General features: G+C 43.0%; 1 non-coding gene across 1 annotated transcript; it reads left to right on the top strand.

Moving 5' to 3' along the window:
* The first annotated feature begins 19,016 nt into the window (after positions 1 to 19,016).
* LOC114232401 (U1 spliceosomal RNA) lies at positions 19,017 to 19,180 on the top strand. The gene has a single exon (XR_003618458.2). It is a non-coding gene; the product is annotated as a U1 spliceosomal RNA (small nuclear RNA).
* The last annotated feature ends 3,459 nt before the right edge of the window (positions 19,181 to 22,639 follow it).

Here is a 22,639-nt window from a genome sequence, read left to right on the forward strand (position 1 = left end):
ACTTTTGAGAGAACCCAGGACCTAAGTGGAAGAACACCGTTTTAGTACAGTCACGCACCCCTTAACAACGGGGAGACGGTCTGAGAAGTTTTCATTAGGAGACTTTTGTCCTGCTAACATCACACAAACCTAGATGGATAGCCCACTCCTGTCACTGTATGTGCTATACTTTTATACGACTGGCAGGCCCGTAGTTCCGTTTACACGAGCATCACCACAAACACGTGAGTAACTAGTAAGTTACTACAGCTAGATATCACGAGGTGACAGGAATTTTTTCAGCTCCATTATAATCTTACTAGCTTTCCCGTTGCAGGAAAATTCCTGCAATGGGATTTCCTGCTGCACTCTACCCCGCCTCCGTTCCTCCCTTGCCGCCCGCCTCGCCTTCTCCTCCGGCCCGCCCGCGTTTCCCTTCGCCCCCGGCCCCGCCTCCGCTCCGCCTTTATCACCCGCCTCACCTTCTCCTCCAGCCCGCCCGCCTTTCCCTTCGCCCCCGGCCCCGCCTCCGCCCCGCCCTTGTCACCGGCCCCGCCTTCTCCTCCATCCCGCCCAGGTTTCCCTTCGCCCACGGCCCTGACTTCGCTCCTCCCTTCTCCTCCCCCCGCTCCCCTGGCTTGCTTGCTTCTTCGAAGCTTTACTCCCCTTTGCAGCTCTTGGCTTCTTTCGACACTGTCTTGATATGCAAATTAGCCGCCATCTTTGTTGGGGCAATTTGCATACTCATCCTGATTGGTTGGTGGGCATGGCTTGGCTGGTGGGCGTGGCTTAGGTGTAGCGAAGGTGCGGTCAATTTGCATATTTGTCTATTATTAGATTAGACTAGAGGCCCGGTGCATGAAAATTCATGCACTGGAGTGGGAGTCCCTCAGCCTTCCCTGCCCCCTCTCACAGTCCAGGAGCCCTCAGGGGCGGGAGGCGACCCCGTCACACCCCTGTGCAAGCCTCTGCCGGCCCTGGTTACCTGAGCCTTGGGCGGCCCTGGGCAGCTGAGCAGCCACCATCCGAGGCTTGCCTGCACCTCAGGTGTCAGCTGGGCAGCCAACATCCAAGGCTAGCCTGCGCCTCGGGCCGGCCGTGGGAGGCTGGGCAGCCGCCATCCGAGGCTTGCCTGAAAAACAGCACAGAGGTTCTGAGCTCAGGTCCTGGATTTTATTCATATATTGGGCGGCTTGGGGACTGAGGGGACTGGGGGACTCCAGAGGCAGGCGCACAGAGCGGCCGGACCCGCCTGAGGGCGGGCCCAGCCATACAGCACGCCTGATGCCCCGGCGGGGCTGAGGGGACCAAGCGCACCATCTTGTGGCTGTGGGTGCCGCCATCTTTGAGGGCGTGGCAGTCAATTAGCATATTCCCTCTTTATTAGATAGGATGAGAGCACTGTCATATATTCAGTCTGTTGTTGACCAAAACATTGTTATGTGTCACATGACTGTAATTTCATTAACAGAGTGGATGAGTATACCCCCAAAATCACCAGTGAACACCTATTACTAAGCTGCAACAGTGTATACCTAGGTGCCTTGGGACCCCAAAAATAAGCAGGGAACCCAGTGTTCAGTATAAATAGACAATTCCCGTCTACCCTGCTTCCTGCATCCCTTTTCCTCCATCAACTCAAATGTCCCGGCGTGCGAAAATGAAACAAAGTACCAGGCATGACCCCGGGAAAACCAGATGTTATGTTTCGCATTGTCTAAAAACAACAACAGAAATTACCTGTGAGGCAACGTCATAGTTCACTAAGTGAGAGGTTCAACGTTTCATTGCAAATTCTAGTGAACAGTCCGTCCAGGAGGCACCTCCCAAGTGCAGGTTCCTAAAAATGACTCCCGTGTATAAAGACTCGTTCATTTCCAACCACCTAGCACATCCATAATCTTGGTCAGCTCAAGGGCTCTTGTCCAGACTGAAACGCCTTGTTCTGCCTACAGCTTTATACATTTTGGCTCAGACTCAGCTTCATTCTGGGAAGAAGAGAGAGGCAGGGAGGCGCCACAGCCTTCACTAGCCAGAGGTTTGAGGGCAAAAGCAATATTCTCCCCATTCTACAGAAGCATGACTTTGTGCAAACGGGATCTGTGTCATTTTTACTATGCTCAGAATCCTGAAAATTATCCAAAAACGTTAGCTTACTCAGAGGGAAGTGATAATAAAAAATGATCTGCGACCTTCACACACAAGTTATTTCTCTTACCCGGTTCCCTAAAGCAGACTGATCTAGACCGGGATAGAAAAACAGCCAAAATCAGATCGCCTTGTTTTACAAGACCCTATCAGGTGAAAATCAGAACTGGAGGCCTGAGAGCGCCCTGAACTCAGAGGCGGTCTGCTAAGAGAAGAAACCCCTTGATAAGAGTGTGGGCCTGCAGCGCACTGAACTCTTCTCTGTTCATTTTACTTTTAGAGATGAATGGTGTTCAGTTTGTCGCTGCAATTAAATTTCACTGAAAATAGAGTATTCCCTCACTCATTTGCAAATGATACGGCAGTATTTTCAGTAGAAATGTTTGCTTGCATACGTTGTTAGTACTTTTCCTACCAAACAGCCAGTTGTAGCTGGTAAATAAAAGCACCAACACACCTTAAAGCTGTTCCATGGTCTCAAGCCTAAATTCATTTAACTCGGACCTTAGAAATAAGAGGTTTTTTCCAAAAACTCACAGAAGAAACATGCTTCTCAATGATGCATCTTGGAATATAAGAAAACATACTTTTTAAAGGTAGAGTTTAATGTGGTCCCCTCGTAAAAAATAAAATGTCCCAGGAACTTCCACTGACCAGATAAGATTCCTTTTTACCTACGACGAAGCTCTATTGTTGTTGTTGCTAGGAAGTAAAGCCATTTTAAAAGATAAAAATAAGCTCCACCAAAGACATTCCCCCCCCTCTCCAAAAAAAACACCCCTTGAAAATACTAGATCAAAATCTTATATTTGATTTTTAGAAAGTTTTTTTAAATCCTATATTTGAATATAAGGGTGTGCAAAGTAAAAAGCCCAGTTCTCCAATCGCCTTTAAGCCTTTACATCTGAAGTTATTCCAAAGGGTGCCGAATCTGTCATTTAAGACGGCTTTCATTTAGTGTTAGGCCTTTGGTAATGCTTTTCACACAAGGTTGCTCTTTCCTAATAAAGTACTCCGTGTCAAGAAGCCAGGAAGTTCAAGTCCTTTGCTCCCTTACAGAACAGAGTAATAGCCATAACTGCCAGCCTGGGGTGATACACGAGGCAGAGGAGGCCCCTAGTGGTGAAGCCACCGCTCCAACCTGGCCTTAGCCGGTTTATAAGACTGCTTCATCACAGGGCAAAATCAATAGGTAATAAAGTCTACCTGAGCTTTGCTTCTCTAATAACCTCTATTAGCCCTAAAATATAGTGTGGCTATCCTTTAGAATCCCAAGGCCCTTTCACCCGGAATAAAAATGAAAATAAAAAAAAATTAAAAGCTGTGACCTGCAGAATAACTCCATTACGTTCTATATTTCAAATCAACAAATATTTATTAAGCCCCGCCGCCCCGCCGGGGAACTGAGCTGGGCAAGGAGCTGGGGTAAACAGGAGAGATGAGCACCCATACAGGGCGCCCTGTTACTTCTTTTCCAGTGTAACAACATCACATTAAGGACAGAGCGAGGACGATATGAAGACTGGGAAGTACGATTCATCATCATAGGACCCTATGACGGATTCTCACCAACAGGAAAAACCTGAAGGATCCCCGACACCAACCTCAAAGTATCAGCTCCTCACTTTCAAACACCTATAGAGGGCAGCATCTGAGGTTTTTCAACAAATGGAAATTGAACGGATGAATGAAAAGTAAGATTGCAAAGAAAAAGGAATTTTAAATTAAAAAAAAAAAAGTTGAAATAGGCCAGAATTGGGGATTCCTAAAAGTAAAGGAAGACAAAAGACAAGAGGCAGCATTGACGAAGCTCTTACTGTGCGCCAGCCACTGGACTAAGTTCCTAAATGTGATTTCATTCTGCACGGCATCTCCATACGGGGAGGAATGGTACTGGCATTTTACCACGTAGGAAACCAAAGCTGGGAGAGGAAACCATGACTCGCCCTCGGTCATGCAGTTAATAAATGGCAGAGGCCACTTGCAACCCAGGTATCTGGGATGGCAGAGCAAACGCTCGCTTCCGTGCATCCAAATGTTTGACGCTTTGCTTTGAACCCCAACAATACAGTTTGCAAGCGGACATATGCGATGTGGAACACGACGATGAACAATACTGTGTAATTTAGAGCACATATCGCATGGCAGTTCAACGCAGAGAAAGTATGAAATAGATCCTGGGTTCCTACCATGGGTATGGATGGCCCTTTCCTGGCTTTCCAGGGACGGCCATTCTGTGGGTACACCACCCACAACCCCATTTCCTATTCCGCACTTACACGCGTTCAGGTCCCTTGCTGTGACTAAGGCTTTCATTTTTGCTTTATGCTTCTCATTCCAATTGAGAGACTTTTTCTCCTTCCAATTAGCAACGTGACAGCACTGCACGGGACTTGTTAATGTTCGTTGTTACAAGGAACAGGATTGATCATTATGACTTTCTTGTATGAACACTGTTAACAAAACCCAGGAAATCTGGTAGAATTACATTTAAATGTCTAAGTAAAAAAAAGATGTGGAGGAACAGTTATTAGACCCATCTAATGACATTTACGTAAAAACACTCTGAGGCTTTGAAATTGGAATAAAGGTGGAGTGTGCGAAATAACCATCCTATGACTTATTCGTGTTTACTGTTTGGGCATGCACAGCACTGGTAAAATCTCCTCCTCTCCCATCGCTCTCTCTGTGCTCATCGATGAGAAGGTAACTTCGAGATCACTGACGGTGGTGCAGGTGCAGGAAGTGTGGCGGCAACAACAACTTCGCCTTCTCTTTGTGCAGCTTCCCTCCTCCTTCCCGCCCTGCGAACCCCGGTACCCCCCAAAACCATGATCTGAAATAGCTCCTAGCGGCTGACCTCACAAAAATACTTCCTCAGGGCATCCTCGGTCGCGGAGACCGGGGTCCGGGTCCTGTGCAAGCAAGAGAGCAGGCTGCCCACCCGCCACCCTCGCACGCCCCCTCCACCCTCTCCACCGCAGCAGAAACAGCACCCCGATCCCGCCAAGTCGCCCCGCGGGCACGTGCCAAGGCTACTTTTTCAGCGGGCGTAGGAGAAAGTCATTAAGCAGCTACAGGCCACTGGAAAGGTTGGTGAAGCCCAGTGACACTCGGCGGGTCGCAGCCCGGACCCTCCCCGGGAGCCTCCCTCGCGCATCCCCGCCCGCCCCGCCCGCGCGAGCCGCCCGAGCCCCACGGCGCCGAGCCCCCTCCGCTGGCCGGAGCCCGCAGCCCAGCGGGCAGGACGGCGGGAGGCCGGGCGCCGCACCACCCTCCGGGCTGCACAGCCTCCCCGAGGTCGCGGGCTGGAGAGCGCCGGGAAGCCGCCCCGCCGCCCCCCACGCGTGCCACACCCGGCCGGCCGGGGAGGGGACCCCCACTCACCCCGAGGCTCCCCCCCGGGCTGCCCCGCCGGCTCCCGCTGCTCCCGCGCCGCCCGAACTTTCCCTCCTGCGCGGCCGCCGCCGCCGCGGGCTCGGCTCCACCTCCCGCTCCGGCAGCCGCGGAGCCTCCGGGGACCCTGGGGGCGGGGAGCGGCGGCGGCGGGCGGGCTGAACCGCGGCCGAGCCCCAGCGCTCGCGCCGGTAGAGGCCGCGGGGCCGCGGGGCCGCGCTGGGCTGCGCCCACCCGCTCCCCCAGCGCCCCTCTGCAGTGCGTCCCTCTGCCCGGGCGGAGCGGGGCGCCCTGGCGGAGTCTGTCCGCCCTCTGACCGGGGCGCGGAGGCCGGGTCCCCTGCAGGTGGGCGGCTTTGCACGTGACTGGTTCCCGAGATCCAGCAAAGTTGAGGGAAGCGGCCAGGACAGGGTGGCCCGGTGTCTATTCCACCAGGAGATGGTCCTTCCTCTTTCGGGACCGAGTTCCCCAGGCTCCCTCCCTTCCCGCTCCAGCCCGTTTCCTTAACCCTCGCTGGGCTGCCCTCCCCTCCAAGGACCGACTCACTCACGGAAACTTTGTCAGTTGTGCCTTGGGGAATGGACTCTGTAGTCAGTTACAACACCCTCGCTACAGAGCGTTTTACGTACCACGAAGGTTACAGCCCCTTCGGCCCTAAGACCCCATCCCCGTGGGGAAGGGGTTGTCTGCAGGGATCCTTGACGGCCGCTGGGAGGCCCAGGAGAGGAGGCGGGGGAAGGATGGAAAACAAGCAAGTGGGGTGTTGAGTAATAAAAGCCACCCACAAACGCAGGCACAGGCACAGAGCCGCGGGGGGGCTCGGGGGCCTTTCTGTGTAAATGCTCCTGCACCTCTCTGCGGGAGAGGGAGTTTGGAAGTGTCACGATCCCCAGTTCTCGGCGTCATGAAGGGGACTCGGGAGGCATCAGTGTTCCATAGAAGAGGTCAGCTCTCCACCTCTGCAGAAGCCACTGGCAGAGGCTCCTGGGCTGAGCCATAGCAGAACCAGAGGTAGGAACCGGTCCTGTGATACCTGGTGCAGAGCTCCTTCTGCTGCCTGGCCATCGAAATGCTCTCAGTCCCCATCTGGCACCAGACTTGAGGTGGGCGCGTGGCAGGGGTCCGGAGGCAACAGGCAGTCCTGAAGCAGCCGTTACTTACCTGCGGGAAAATCCTTGCTTCCTACCAGCTCCCCGGCCCCCCTGGGCTCATCCCCCTTCCAAACCAGGCTGCCCTGGGACCTCGGGTGGCCCTGTCCCCACCCCCACACACCTGGAGGAGTTTGTTAATCAGTCTTGTGACGTGAGATCCTCACAGCAACTCAATTGGAATTTGGGGGAAGAGGGAAGAAGCTGGTGTTTACCAAGTGAATGAAAAACACATCTGTTCTGTTACTACCCCCAAAATGTTTCATGGTAGTGGGGGTCATAAATAAATAATCAATCCGGCATCCACCTATATGTAGGACCAAGTCATTGGCCAAGCTTCCTCCATACAGCATCTCACAGCAGCCTGGTGGGGCAAATCATGTGACAATCCCTATTGTGCAGATGGGAGGGCCACATGGAGGTTGGGGTTAGCGAGGAGCTGTGTAAAGGTTCAAGCCTACACAATCGATCACTCTCTGGGTAAACAGGTAACCCCTTCAAATATTTCCACCTGTCACCAAAACATTCCCACGCCTCCATGTATGGATGGGTGGGTTGTTAAAGCACTGGTTTTCTTTCCTCTCCTGAGGTATCTCCCATCACCGTTCAGTGACATCTCCATAATTTCTACATAATAGGGTTTAAGCGGGGAATCTGGTTTGAAAGGCAGGCCAGGGACTTGAGTAGGGGCACATACCAGTAGGTAGACTCAGATTCTGGGTTCCTGTGGGAAGGTGGAGGAGGTTGCTGCATCTCTATTGCTGTCATCTAGAAGGAAAGGGGAGATCATCTCAGGATTAATTAACATTTCCTTTAGGGGCTTGTAACACACTTTTCAGTTAGGACACTAATACTATCAGCATAGCAATATCAATATGTGGCATATCAGTATACATCAATATATATCGAGTCCTAAAGCCAGTGCTAGCTAAAGGGTTTGGTGCCTCTAGGTACATCTTGACAATAATTAGTACATGAAAAAATAAGGCAGTTGAAAAGGTGGTAAAATTACGAACACGGTAGATATTATTTGGATTATTTTGGGGGGCCCTCATTATGAAGCAGTGTCAGCCATTCTTGGGCTCCATCATTAACAGAAACAGCAATGAGGGGGCAAGACCAACCAGCTTAACTCTGCAGGTCCCCTTCCAACACAATGCCTAGCAGAATAGTGACAGTGAAACCTGTAAAAGACAGGGTTCCTTTGCACTTCAAAGACCAAAGGACTAGAAAAACTGGGTTGAACACCAAATCCAGACGTTAAAAAAACAATTTTCAAGGCTTACTACAAAAAAAATTTTTCCTACATGCACTTTAGCTTTTAGATATAGTGTCATTATGTAGTTATACATTTTTCATAACCATCATGATTTAGGAATCAGAATATGTTATTTGAATTTTTAAGCACATTATATGGGGCTGGTAATGTGATAACAGTAAAGAATAAATAGAGTCCTAGAGCGTTTGGCTCAGCAGATAGAGCATCGGGCCTGCGGACTGAAGGGTCCTGGGTTCGATTCTGCACGTGTCGGGCGCCTGCAGGAGGCAACCAATCAATGTGTCTCTCTCACATCGATGTTTCTTTCTGTCTCTCCCACTCCCACTCTCTCTAAAAATCAATGGGAAAATATCGAGTGAAGATTGAAAAAAAAAAAGAAGAAAAAGAAATAGAAAGTTCTGGAAATAGAACTGATGCCAGTGATTTTATCCCCTTGGGGCAGGAAAGTTAGCCCATATAAAAATATGTTGTAAAACAGTACATACGGTATCAAACTTTCACACTCATAAAATGCAAAATATGTACATTATAACATGTAATTTGTTTAATAACTTGTTTTAAATTATACTGCAGAGGTGTTAAACTGTAAGTACAGAAATATTTCACACACAGTTCCAAGTCAGACTTCTCAGCCTCGCCAGGATCCTGGAGAACCTTGGTCCAGAGATCCAGGAGCTGAAAGAGCAGCTGTGAAGCTCGGTCATTAAAACACAACTACTACTCTACTTTCTAAGAGAGGCACTCAGGCGGTCGCTCAAGTTGTGTTGACTCTTTAAATAGCTTTGATAATCAGTGTTATCTGGTTTAGATCACAGCAAATGTGCTGTGTAGTCAGAGGTAGCTCATTAGATGGGAGAGGTCTGTTGTACTAACGCATGGAGACTTGCCAGACGGCACTACTGTGAGTGATGAGTGGTGAGTCATTGAGATACGATCTAATTATGTTCCATATAATCTACTTCAGAAATCTTGAAAATATGCAATATAGTCCCAAATAGGTTTTCATTTAAAATGAGTAAAATAAATAACGTTAGACCCAAAAAGGCAGACTTTGTTTTTCTAGGGGGGAAAAAAAATCACACGGGTTGAAGACCTCATTCCATGAGCACTGTAACTCAAACATAGTCAGGCTTAATTAATATTTGTTGACTGAATAAGGGATGCTTTTAACTTGAATGTTGTACATTGACATCTTTAAGTATGCACATTAAATCAATGAGTTGGTTCATAGTGTTTTCGATCTGACGCTCTGCATTATGCATGCTGCTCCTCTCCAGGTCAGTCCAGGAGGAGGGCATGCCAGGAGACTGGCGCAGCTCTACGCTGTCAACAGTGAAACTGAGGATTCACGTAAAAGCCACCTACCTACACCAAGTGCTTCACAGCGCGACTTTCCATTCTACTTCCGTGCACTGAACTTCGCCACCCCCTTGTTTAGAAGAAAACAAAAGGGTTTCAGCGGGAACTACAGAAAAATAAGCGCCGGGAAGCACAAGAGACTAATCCACATCTGGCCTGGATCTGCCTGAGATAAATTCCAGATAGCTCCATACAGATCAGCTCAAAACGCTGTCTTTTACTTCTATAGCAGTTGCACTCACTCACCCATGTGTACCCTAGCTCACCCAGGCCTTTCATTCTGCAAACCAGGAATACTGGTTCCCAAACCTTTCCCTTGGATACTCAAGTCTCTTTGGTTTACAGAGAAGAGGTCCTCTAACTTTCACTTCAGCTTTAATTATTTTTAACTCTGATAGAGTATTTTAAATGATTATCATTGTTTCTTTCCAAGCATTCCTAGCATCTTAAAAAAAAAAAAAAACCCCACTCATTTATCATTTAAGACAATATCTGCAAGTCCTCTCCACATTCAGGCCCCACTCAGTGTCCTTTCACTGCTATAAATATACACTATGATAAGATCTCCATTAATAAGAGAATATGATTCAACAATACACATTATTGTAAGAATCTTCCTTGCCAACAGTAGAAATGGGATGGTTGAAGGTGTACTCAAGGGTGTTAGGACAGGAGTGCTACTGTATAAAATATTAACATTGAACAGGGAAGATGGCCTGGGGATAGGAAGGGAACGTATAGTTAAAAATCAATAGATCCAAACATAAGAAATGCCTAAAGGAGATGCAACAAGTGAGATACCCACTAAAAAACACAATAGACATAGAAAGGCAAAGATGACGCTGATAAGGAAACAAACTTTACCAATTTCAAGGAAGGGTATTTCCTTGCCTTTTTTCCTGAGTACCTAAAGCCTGTGCAGGCAAGGGGGTCGTTGTGTATAACCACACACATGTGCATCTGAGGGGGACTTTGTCTCCCAAGCAGATGGTGCCAGTATCGCTTCCCTTGCTGAGACAGATGTGGCTTTTTGTAAATAACCAGGAGATGTCTTAGTCAAGTTATTATTCATCCAACAACAGTGAGCGAGGCAGTGAGTGTGTGCCAGGCACTATAGAAATAACCGCACAGTCTTTAACCTCAAGGAACCTAAAATCTAGTAGGAAAAGCCAAACACAATATTATACAAATTCAAAGGGAAAAATAAAAAGAGAGATCCCCGGGTGTGCATGGATGGCTTCATGTTAGAAGTGGCTTTTCAGAGACATCTTGAAAAATGAGTGGGATTTTGATGGGCAGAGAAAATAGGAGGGTGGTACCCAAGAACTAAGGCCTGACCAGTGAAACTGAGATGGGTAAGTGATGAGCATGTCCTGAAAATGGTGACCCACAGTGGCCAGAACATAGGGGACGTTTAGGGAGAAAAGTGAGCATCTAAGAAGTGGCCTGAGCCTAGATTATGGGGGACTTTGAATGCCAGATAAGGAACTTGTTCTATGAATTTTAGCAGGTGGGAATGTGTATGTGAGCTCTCCAATCAACAGCTTATCTTGCTTGCTGAAGAACCCGTCTCTGAGAGGCCCTCCATAAGGCCCTGAAAGGGCAATAAACTAGCCCCCAGCTCTGGGTGGGATGTGGGGATGAATCATGGTTGATTAAAGCCAGGGGTGGAATATGTCCAGCCCGAGGTCCATATAGGGCCTGCAAAATTATTTGGTCTGGCCCTGCCAAGGTATTAAGGGTGAGTTAATTAAATGTTTGACCAAATATAGCAGGCTAATTTTTAAAGTTGATAACTTTGTATGGCCTGAGAATCTACATATATAAAAGCCTAAGCGAACGCTACAACCGGACGACTGGACAACTGGATGGTAGCTACGACGTGCACTGACAACCAGGGGGCAGACGCTCAATGCAGGAGCTGCCCCCTGGTGGTTAGTATGCTCCCACGGCCAACCTCCTGCAGTCCCTCCCCCCAGCCAGCCCCTATCGGCCCCGAGATCGCTGGCCAGGCAGAGGGACCCCACCCGTGCACGAATTCATGCACCAGGCCTCTAGTGATGTTATAAATAACCAAATGGCCCTTGACAGAAAAAGGTTCCCAACCCCTGGTTTAAGCCAACACGAAAATCAATGTGAAAAATGGCTGAGCTATCATATCTATGGGATTCTTTAGAGGAGAGGTCTGGTATCAATTAGAAATAGAGATCTAGATAGGTCACAGCCAGAGATATAGAGAGAATGGGGAGTCCCCCAAATAAAAAAATGTAATCACTTAAATAAGAATGAAAAGATCAACTAGTGAAAATATGTCATGTGAAAGAAGGTGGCTGAGAGCACAATTTTGGGAACATTAGAATTAATGGGACAGAAAAGAGAATTCTACAAAGGAAATTAGGAAGAAATGGGAAGGAAGAGAGGAGAACCAGAGATGTGTCTTAGGAGCCAGAGAGCTTCAAGAGGTGGGTCATGGTTACAAATATAAAATCCTGTAGAACCCATGGGTTTTGTCAAGAAGTTACTTTAGCTATAGACAAGCCATTATCAACATTTCAGAAACCAAACAGAAAAGGCATATTTATTCTCGACGACACTGCATCTGCTAACTAAATATAGAAAGCTTCACTGGTTTTTACTGGAATCATATAAAATTGGTTACACCGACATTTCACAATGGGTCCATGCTGATTTGCTGTTGACTACAACATAGGACTTTCTGGGATGTGAATGGTGACTCTGTCACTATGCATAGAGTGTCCAGCATGTCATCGATCTTGGCCTAGAAGACAACAGCCAGAATTAAGCAGCCAGGAGCCGTGAACAGGACCCAGTGTCTGTATGTTTACTAATCCTGACTGTTTCTTAGCATCACAACCTTGTCAGAAATTCAAGCAATAAGGTAAATGTATTATATCCCTTTGATAATGGTGAGTCGAACCAGAGATGAATTAGAAAAATAATGTAACTACCAATGGAAACAGTCGTTTTTGTTTGGTTTTTATCTGTATTGTTGAAAGTATTACAGATGTTTACTTTTCCCCCCCAGAAACACTCCCCTTTCTCTTCACTCCCCCCCACCCCCACTCCCCAGAAACAGTCATGTTTGTTATGGGACCTCAAGACCTTTAAACTGCAGACCCAGCTGTATTTAAGCCCTGAGTTTATCCTAAACAAATATGGTCATCTGTTAGGATCCACAGTGCAGGGATGCTATTGGTCCTGCTACCCTCAATCTGTATCCACTAAAGAGCATCTGCCTGCCAGCAGCTACACCCTCTCCCCTTAGCATCTGCTTTTTCAGGCAGTTTTAAGGATGAGGCTTGGTTTTCTGGAGGCATGAGCCCTCCTCTGAGAACGAACAGCCTCTGCTTTGAAGCCTGGGTTTCTGACCTGAGCCCTGATCTCTTCTTGTTTTGTTTCCCAGTTGCAGTTCCTCCACCTGCCGTACTATTCCCTAACTGAAGCCTGCTCCGACCTTGACAACACAAGCAAAGTTAGCTTAGATCTCTGCACCTGAAAAATAGTACTGCCTTTGCAACCAAATTCCTGTTGCCCACTCCCACACTCCCTTACAGGTACAGCAACATCTCAGACCAAAGTTTGTTGTATCCCTTCGGGAAGAGTGGCGGGAGGGGCTACCACTCAGCTCTCAGAAGGGCCAACTCTTCCATCTGGTTAGTTCAAATAATGATAATGCCATTATCATTATTATTATTATTATTATTATTACTATTATTACTACTACTACTATTACTAAGATTTTGGCTTTTGCTATGTTCCAGGCACTGCTAAATGGGGCTTAGAGAGGCTAGTTATAGAACTTTCCCAAGGTCTTATAGCTAGTAGGCCATGGGGCCAGGATTAACACCCAGACCAGCTTTCTTTCCCTTTGGACACACCCCTAGGGTTTCCATGTCTTTGCCTGAGATAAAGGAGTTCAGATAACTAATGAAATCTTTCAAAAAATGATGTCTACAGGGCAAAAATAATAAAAATCCCAAATTCAGCTCTAGCTAACCTGACTCACAAACCAGTGCTCCTCTCCTGTGCCACGTGTTCTTCTAACCTTCTAACTATAATTGTTTTCGGGAAGTGCAGTGAAGTACTACAGTGGAACATTAAACTAGATGTTAATGCATCTGCATCAACATCTGCTTTTTTCTTTAGTCACATGACATTATGTTTTGAACTCTAATTGAGGTGATAATCAACATCATTTATGCATTCTCCATTTATTAAGCCAACAACTAGAATCATACTGTGTTTACCTAACCAAATAGAGAAGCTTTTTTTGTTTCTTTTTCTTCACACAGAACAGATACTTCTTGTTCCTAATTTTTTATTTTTTTTTTTTTAACCAGCATCTTGGAAGACTACCAGTCCCCGGACCTATAAACAGAGCTTCCCTCCAGATAGAGCTTTTATCTTGTTGGGCAGGGAAAGGTAGATGGCTCCCTCACTGATAAAGGGCCTTTTGAAGACTTATTACATAACGTCTGTTATGCGTTAGAGAATAATGCCCAGAAAAGGGGTGGGGGAAGGAGGGAATATTGCTTATTGCTGTACATACAGTTCTTTTTCTTTTTTCAGAGTAATATGCTGATTGGAGATAGATAACTTCACAATACCACATTGCAGTGGAATTTCACCAAAAGAGATGTGGGCATTCATCCTCAAACTCCTGGGTGATTTGCACATGCTGCCTCTTTCCCCAGGGAAGGAAGAGGCTGCGGGGGCCCACTCTTCCTAGGAAGTCTCTAGAAAACTCAAGCAGTGTCAGCATTGGCTAGGCTCCTCCCCTCTTCCAATCCTGCCACCAAGCAACCCCCTCTGAGGAAAACTGGGAAGTGGCATCACATGTGGAAGTGATGAAGAAGCCGGCACACTGGCACAGGAAGGGGTCCTAGCCAGGGCACCTCTGCTCATCTTCTTGCAGAAGCCCCGGTGCAGCTCTGAATTTGTAGTTACAATGAACCGGAGATTAACTATGGCTCTGCCCTTTTAGTTGGGGGCTGAGGGTTGCAAAGTCTATTTATGTGATAATAAAAGCATACCTAATCGTAGCTTTTAGGTGTCTTTCTTCAGAGGGACCACTCAGAGCCAGAGAAATTGAAAGGCCAGCCAGGCAGCTTCTTAGAGTAACAGTCTATAAAGAGAGACTAACATTTCACTAAAATAAATCAGAATTATAGCCCCAGTTAGCCTGAGTAAAATGTAACTGGCCTCACTACTCTTGAAATAGATGACATTCTGGAGTGGGAAAACCAGCACCACACACACACACACACACACACACACACACACACACACACATATTTCTGTTGAGTATTTTGTTAGTGTGTAAGTGCCAAATAGTAATTAGGTGCCTTTAGCAGAAATTCTGAAATAATGTGTGGCATAATGTTTACTGACGTGAATGACATTTTAAACCTTCTCGCATACCTCCTAAAATGTTGTCTGTTTCAGAAAATTAGAAAAGGAAATGGAAATGCAAAAAAGAATTGCAGAAAAATGGAAAGTAAATTTAAACAAATTTATCATCAGCAAATGAAGTTAAATAAGTGGTTCTCACTCCATCCCATGTTCATTACTATAAATTAGTTTCTTGCCACTTCCACTAAATAAAGGCTACGTGATTATTTAAAGAATGTAATTTGAGTGGTGTTGCATTACTAGCTTGCTTGGACTACACATATGAAAATCTTAAGCCAGTGTCAGAACCACACATACTTTTTCACTACCAAGAAAAGAAAGAAAGAAAATGGCCTCTGCCACTTTGGAAAACAGTTTGGCAGTTTATTTTAAAGTTACACACATATCAACTACGTGATCCAGCCATTTCACTCCTAGGTGCTTACCCCAAGGAGAAGGAAATATATGCCAAGCAAAGAGCTGTACACAAATGTTCACGGCAGTATTGTCTGTAATAGGAAAAAACTGGAAACAACCCATATGTCCATCAACAGTTTAATGAGTAAAGAACTTGTGGTCTATCCATATATTGAAATACTACTCAGAATAAGAAGGACTGAACTATTTAGACACTCAACAACATGGATGAATCGCAAAGCAATCATGCTGAATGAAAGTAGCCAAAACAAAAACACTACATATTGTATGCTTTCACTTACATAAAATTCTAGAAAATGCAAACTAATCCATAGGAACAGAAAGAAGATCAGAGATTGCTTGGGTATGGGGTGGGCAGGAAGGGGTAGGAGGGAAGAATTACAAAAGGGCATGAGAGCCCAGCTGGCATGGCTCAGTGGTTGAGTGTTGACCTATGAACCAGGAGATCAAGGTTCAATTTCTGGTCAGGGCACATGCCCGGATTTCGGGCTGGATCCCCAGTGTGGGGTATGCAGGAGGCAGCCAATCAATGATTCTCTCTCATCATTGATGTTTCTATCTCTCTATCCCTCTCCCTTCCTCTCTGAAATCAATAATATATATATACTAGAGGCCTGGTGCACAAATTCATACACAGGTGGGGTCCCTCGGCCTGGCTGGCGATCGAGGCCGATCAGGGCTGGGGGAGGTTGGCCAGGGGGAGAGGCTGCAGGAGGCTGGCTGGCCATGGGAGATTGGCTGTGGGAGCACACTGATCACCAGGGGACAGCTCCTGCGTTGAGCGTCTGTCCCCTGGTGGTCAATGCGCATCACAGCAACAGGTCAACCAGTTGTTCAGTCGTTCAGTTGCTTAGCCTTTTATATATAGAGACTTTTTTAAAAGGACATGAGAAAACTTTTTAGGATGATGAATATATGTTCACATTCTTGGTTGTCATGATGGGCTTGTCAAAACATAGTTTTGTCAAAACTTAGCCAATTATACATTCCAAATATGTGCTGTTTATTGTATATTAATTATATCTTTCTAAAACTATTTTTAAATTAACTTTAAAATTTAAAAAATAGGCCTCTGCATTTGAAAGAACACATTCTGTTTCTTGCTTTCAGTAAGAATCAGAAAGAACCTTTGGAGACTAACTAAATAATCCTGATCTTTTTGTTCAATGGCTAAAACAGTGGTTCTCCAAATTTAGTGGGCACAGAATACCTGAGAATCTAGATCCCTGTGTTTCATCCAGGGGTGAAAAAAAGGACCAGAAAAATGACGGTATTCCATATATACATAACTATAATATATTTTTTGCTAAGAAATTTACAACATTCAATGTGTTTTTTATTTGTTTTTGTAAATTTCATAAAGTTAATTCACTCTTAGAGAATGCTTTGGTATTTCTGCCAGACTCTGTCTATAGTTAACCTATGGTTGCAGTTGATGAAGTATAGTTTCAACATGACTGATGGATGATTTTTTCATTGACATTAATGAGTAAAACAAAAGTGAACCATCATTTATTAATGACGTGAGAGATTTCTTTGCTACATTGTGTAATAGCTTTTGAATATTGGAAGAATCGTTCCTCATTTTTTTACTACTCACAATGTATGAAGATGTGACACTGTACAGTCTAATCTGCATTATTAATATTTTATCTATCACTTTCTTAAGTCTGGACAATAAATAAAAAAATAAATCAAGCCTGGCTTGTATTTGCCAATTTTCATGGTGTAAATGCTTTTTATACCACATAGCCAATTTCAAGCTACCACTGAATGTGCAGTTGAGACAAAATGCACAGTAGCACACCATTATGTGGGATTTCTACCACACAAATACAATGAGCATCACCTCAAGAACATAGATAATAATAAAGTGTAGTAAAGTGCAAAAGAAGTGATGAGTTTGGAGTATTTTTTACCTTTGTTTTTAATGTAATTTATTTAATGGTGAGCTTTATAATTTAATTTTTAATGACTTTTAGTAATTGGTTCATAAAATTTCTTAAAATTTAATAGTTGGCTCTCAAGAGCCAGTATAAGTTGGCTCCAGCAAACCAGTGGCGCCACCTCAGCCCTAAGAAATTAGATCCTCTGAGACGGGGACCCAGGAATTTGCATATTTAATATCTCCCAAGATGGTCTGATGTAAGATGCCAGCAGAAAATCTAATTACCTTTTTTTTAGCTAATAAGTAGGTAATCTTCAGAGGCATCGCGTTCTGGGGAAAGAGTACAGGATTAGGCATTAGAGCACTAGGGTTCTCACTCTAGTTAGGCCACTAATTATATGGCCTCGGGCACATCACTAACCCTCTTAGTTTCCTAATTTAATAAGAAGGGAATGGGACTAAGAAAGGATTAATAGATGTAATTTTTAAAAGATTTACTTACATACTGAAGTATTTATGAGTTTAATGATCTGCTATCCATGATTTGCCTTAAAATGCTTCAGGAAACAGAGAAAGAAAAAACTGTTGGGCTAAGAGGTAGATAAAATAAGATTGGCAAACTGTCTTTGTGATGAGAACTTGAGTATTTCTTACACTATTCTCTCTACTCTTGAGTATGTTTGAAATTTTCTACAATAAAAATGTCTTGGGAAGTCACTAATAATCTCCTATCTATAAAAACATGTTTCACATCAAGTAAATAATATGTATGCAAATTGGGAATATTGAGACATTTTTGTTAACTTTCTATTTTATTTTCTAGAGTATCCAAATTGCAAAAGCCCAATATTTGAAGGCTGTAGAAAGATTTAAAAATGCATGACTCTGATAGTAAATGTATGAAACTTGCATTTGTTGACCTAGTATTAAACTAAGACAGCAAAAAAAAATTTTAATGTTTCACATCATCCTTGGGTTTCTAAATTGTTTAATGTGACAGGGTTTGGAGTCAGAAATTAGCATCTATTAGGGATTTAATGCTTAGAAATCTAAATCTGCTTGGAAGTCGCAGAGCCAATGAATGGCTAAGCTACCAGAGTCCAACACCCATGCAGCCATTCAAGCTAAATAGTACTAGGCAACATTTAGAACTTTTACATTGTGGATTTAGTAATTTTTGATTCATTCTAATTATTAAAAAATTATTATATTAATAAGGTTACTGAAAATTTTCAGTTTAGGAATTTTAGGTCCCTCTTGTATAAACCCCATACGATAAAATTAACTCTATAAACATCAATTAAAAGACAAATTATTAGATTAGAATAATAAAAAAGGAAGCAAGACCCAATTATATACTAATTATAAAAAACAACTTGAAAATGTACTATGCAAACTCTAATCGAAAGACAGTAGGAGTGGCTGTATTAATATCAAAGTAGATTTCAGAACAAGGAGTATTGCCCAGGATACAGAGGAAATAAAAAATGTGCCATGATGGAAATCATGACCCAAGAGGTGCAGACAAATGACTTGAAAGAAGTGGTCAATAAATTGATTCCAGTTCGCATTGGAAGAGACATAGAAAAGGCTTCCCAATCTAGTATCTGCTCTTTTTGTCTTTGTTAGAAAAGTCAAAATGCTGAAGAAGCCCAAGTTTGAATTTGGAGAACTCATGGAGCTTCATGGTGAAGGTCGCAGTTCTGGAAAAGCTACTGGGAGACAGGGTTAAAGTTGAACAAGTGGAAAGATATGAGCCCCAATCCAAGAATCTATTCAAAAGTCAGACTTTCAATGGTGACAAATAAAAAATCCTATTTGTGATATTTAAAAAAAAAGATTCTGTCTCCAAATCTGGTCACATTCCAAGGTGCTGGGGGTTAGGACTTCAACTATGAATTTGGGAGAATACAATTCAACCCATATCAAACCCAAATGTATAGCAATGGTAGAATAGATGAAGTTTGGAATACTTACCTGGCAGGGAAGATGCCATCATCACGAAGGTGGCTTTCCCAGGACGAGGCTTATCCATTGTACTTCGGATGTGCTGACCCCTGCGATTTCCCCAAATGTGGGAAACTCAACTGCATAATTTGTGGTAGTGGGGGACTGTGTTCCCGCTCTCCCCTACAAAATAAAAAAGGAAAGAAAGATAAAGTTTGGAATAATTACTCAAAGAAATATTACACAGCAGTAACATGAATGGTAACAATTACATGTGATAAGATGGATAATGTTGATTAGAAAAGCAAGTCATAAAAGACTAATTCCATTATACTATTTTTACATAAGAAAAAAACCAAAACTAAAAGAATATAATTTGGGATGTGTACACATGATATCACTATTTTTAAAAGACAAAGGAATGATAAATATAAAATTCAATATAGTGAATTTCTGAATTCTTCTTGGAGAGAAGTAGAGGAATGGAACTCAGGAGTAGCCCACAGTATTGATCATGTTCTAATTCATAAATTGGGTGGTGAGCATTTAATAAATCATTACTTATATATACTTCTATCATCATATTCATAATATTCATATATATATAATGTGAATGTATATAATTATTTTATATATTATTTAGTATTTATCAACCCCTCTTATGATAACATATTTCATGTAAATCTATTTGGAAATGGATGCTAATTCATTTTTATTATTTCGCAGTAGTCCTAATTTTTTGTTATATTCTTAGAATAATTTAGTGGAGGGTGTAGAATTATAAGAACTCTTTGTAGATGATAGAATGTGTCTCTGGTACATGATTATCCACATATCAGACTCTTCTCTTTTTGTGCAGTTCAAATTTAATACATTTGTGATTTTATCCCATGCATAGTGATAGCATAGGCAGAATCTACTTCTTTTCATCTCCTTATCCTTGTAAATTAATGATTGTGGTAGTATAATTATACTGATTACTTTTTTTAGAGCTGGTTTCTCAGCCTCAGCACTATTGACAATCGGGGCCCATAATTCTTTGCAATGGGAAACTATCCTGCGCCAGTGTAGGATGTTTAGCAGCATCGCTGGCCTCTACCACTAGATGTCAGTAGCACACCCCTACCCCAACCCCCAGGCATGACAATAAAAAAATGTCTCCAGGCATTGTCAAATGTCTCTTGGGACAAAAACCACCCTATTTTAGAACCACTGTTCTAGAGCATTCCTGATTCGAATAACACTTAGATACCCCACACTCAAATTAATTTTTTCGTATCCACTTCACTTTCATTTGAAGTATTTCATTGCCAAATATATCCATTTTGTTCCTTAATATAGAATCTAAGTCAGCTACCAAAACAATGCTGACCACAGTATCACATTCAAACACTTGTAATAACTGAATTTGACTTTTTAAATGTTTTATTCACAAAGGGGTGTGGATGTAGAGTGAAGAAAAAGCACCCGAGTTTCTCTGTGTTGTCCTGGTAACAAACCTTAAACTTTAATTTTCTACAGCTGTAGACAAATCCATGCTTTTACTTAAATTTTTCCAATTATGACATGAGACTGTAAAATACATGCAGAATCTTTTCTTCCTACTTTTTTTACATAAAGCTCCTTGTATATTTACAATAAATCTATCATTTCTTAAAATGGATTTACCAGAAAGGAAATTATTGGCTCAAGCTTATGAATAGTTTTAGAGCTCTTGAATGTACTGCCTTTACCAAAGGGTTGTACCAGTTCATACCAGCATCATATCTGGTTTGAAATACTAGCAATACCACTTAGTAGATAATGCTACTAAAACAATAAGACTTTTTCCAACCACCTTGAAGATATTGGCTTTCTCAGTTCTTTGGAATGCTTTCCAATTTCTAGAAACTTAATTCTAAAAGCCCAATTTCTAGAAGGAAATTTCTTCAACATGATAAAGGCAATATACAAAAAACTGACAGATAACATCACACTCAATAATGAAAGGTTGAAAGTTTACCCCCAAATCAGGAACAAGACAAGCATGCCCACTCTTGCCACTTCTATTCAACATAGTACTGGAAATCCTCCCAGAGCAATTAGGCGGGGGAAAAGCATCCAAATTGGAAAAGAAGAAATAAAATTATCTGTTTGAAGATGACATAGTCTCATCTGTAGAAAACTTGAAAGAGTCCATCCACACAAAAACCTGTTAGAACAAAGTTGCAAAATATAAAGTCAACACACAAAAATCAGTTCAATTTTTATACATGATCAATGAACAATCTGAAAAGGAAATTAAGAAAATAATTCCATTTACAATAGCATCAAACAGAATAAACACTTTGAAATAAATTTAACCAAGGAGGCAAAAGACTTGCACACTGAAATTATAAATCAGTCCTGAAAGAAATTAAAGAAAACATAAATAAATAGAAAGACATCCTGTATTACTGGAATGGAAATTTTAATATTGTTAAAATGACAATACTATCCAACGTGATCTACAGATTCAGTGTAATCCCTATCAAAATCTCAATGATGTTTTTTGCAGGAATAGAAAAATCCAACTTAAAATTAAAAAATATGGAATCTCAAGGGACCCCAAATAACCAAAATACTCTTTAGGAAAAGAACAAAGTTGGAAGTTCTAACACTTCATTTCAAAACTTACTACATCCCAGCCAGTGTTGCTCAGTAGTTGAGTATAAACCCAGGAACCAAGAGGTCACCTGTTCAATTCCTGGTCAGGGCACATGCCCAGGTTTTAGGCTCAATCACCAGTAGGGGGTGTGCAACAGGCAGCCGATTAATGATGTTTCTCTCCCATCGATGTTTCCATCATCTCTCTATTCCTCTACCTTCCTCTCTATCTAAAAATAAATAAAACATATTTTAAAAATTTACTACAAAATTTTGGTAATCAAAAGAGTGGGGTACTGGCAAAGTACAAACACTTTACAATATATAACAAAATAAAAACCATACTAAAAACCAGCAGAAAAAAAAAATGAACTTAGCATTTATTGAGCCTTTTAAATAAAGTAGCCTTTTAAAAATGAATGTAATTTTTTTAAGCATAAAGGAAAAGATCAGCAAACGTGACTGGAACAGCAACAAAAGCAAAATTAAAGGCTAACAAACAGTACAAAAGACAAAGGTGAATATCTTTGCTTCATAAAGAACTCCTATCAAACTCATTTCCACCAAAAAAAAAAAAGAAAGAAAGCTGAACTCCTAAATTTTACAGGAAGGTCTGGAGATGTACATACTAAACCAGTCCTTGGGGAATGATATTAAGGAGCTGTAGTAAAGGAGAGGAGATTCTATTTTTATGTGAATTGAACACTGTTTTAATTTTATAATCCTACCTAATAAAAGAGTATTATGCAAATTGACCCTAACTTCGCTACACCCACAAGCCACGCCCATAAGCCACGCCCACCAGCCAATCAGGAGCAAATATGCAAATAAACCCAACCAAGATGGCTACAGCCACAGAGAGCAGGAGGGAGGCTTGAGTTTCCCCAGTAACAAAGGAAGCCAAGCTTTCCGCCTGCAGTAGCAGGCCTAAGCCTCCACTCAAGGCTACATAGTTTCAATTATAGAAGGTAAACAAATCCAAACAGAAATGGTGGCAGCCACTGAGCTGGAAAGAGCTGG

The sequence above is a fragment of the Eptesicus fuscus genome, chromosome 8 (assembly GCF_027574615.1).
Source record: "Eptesicus fuscus isolate TK198812 chromosome 8, DD_ASM_mEF_20220401, whole genome shotgun sequence".
NCBI classification, from domain to species: domain Eukaryota; kingdom Metazoa; phylum Chordata; class Mammalia; order Chiroptera; family Vespertilionidae; genus Eptesicus; species Eptesicus fuscus.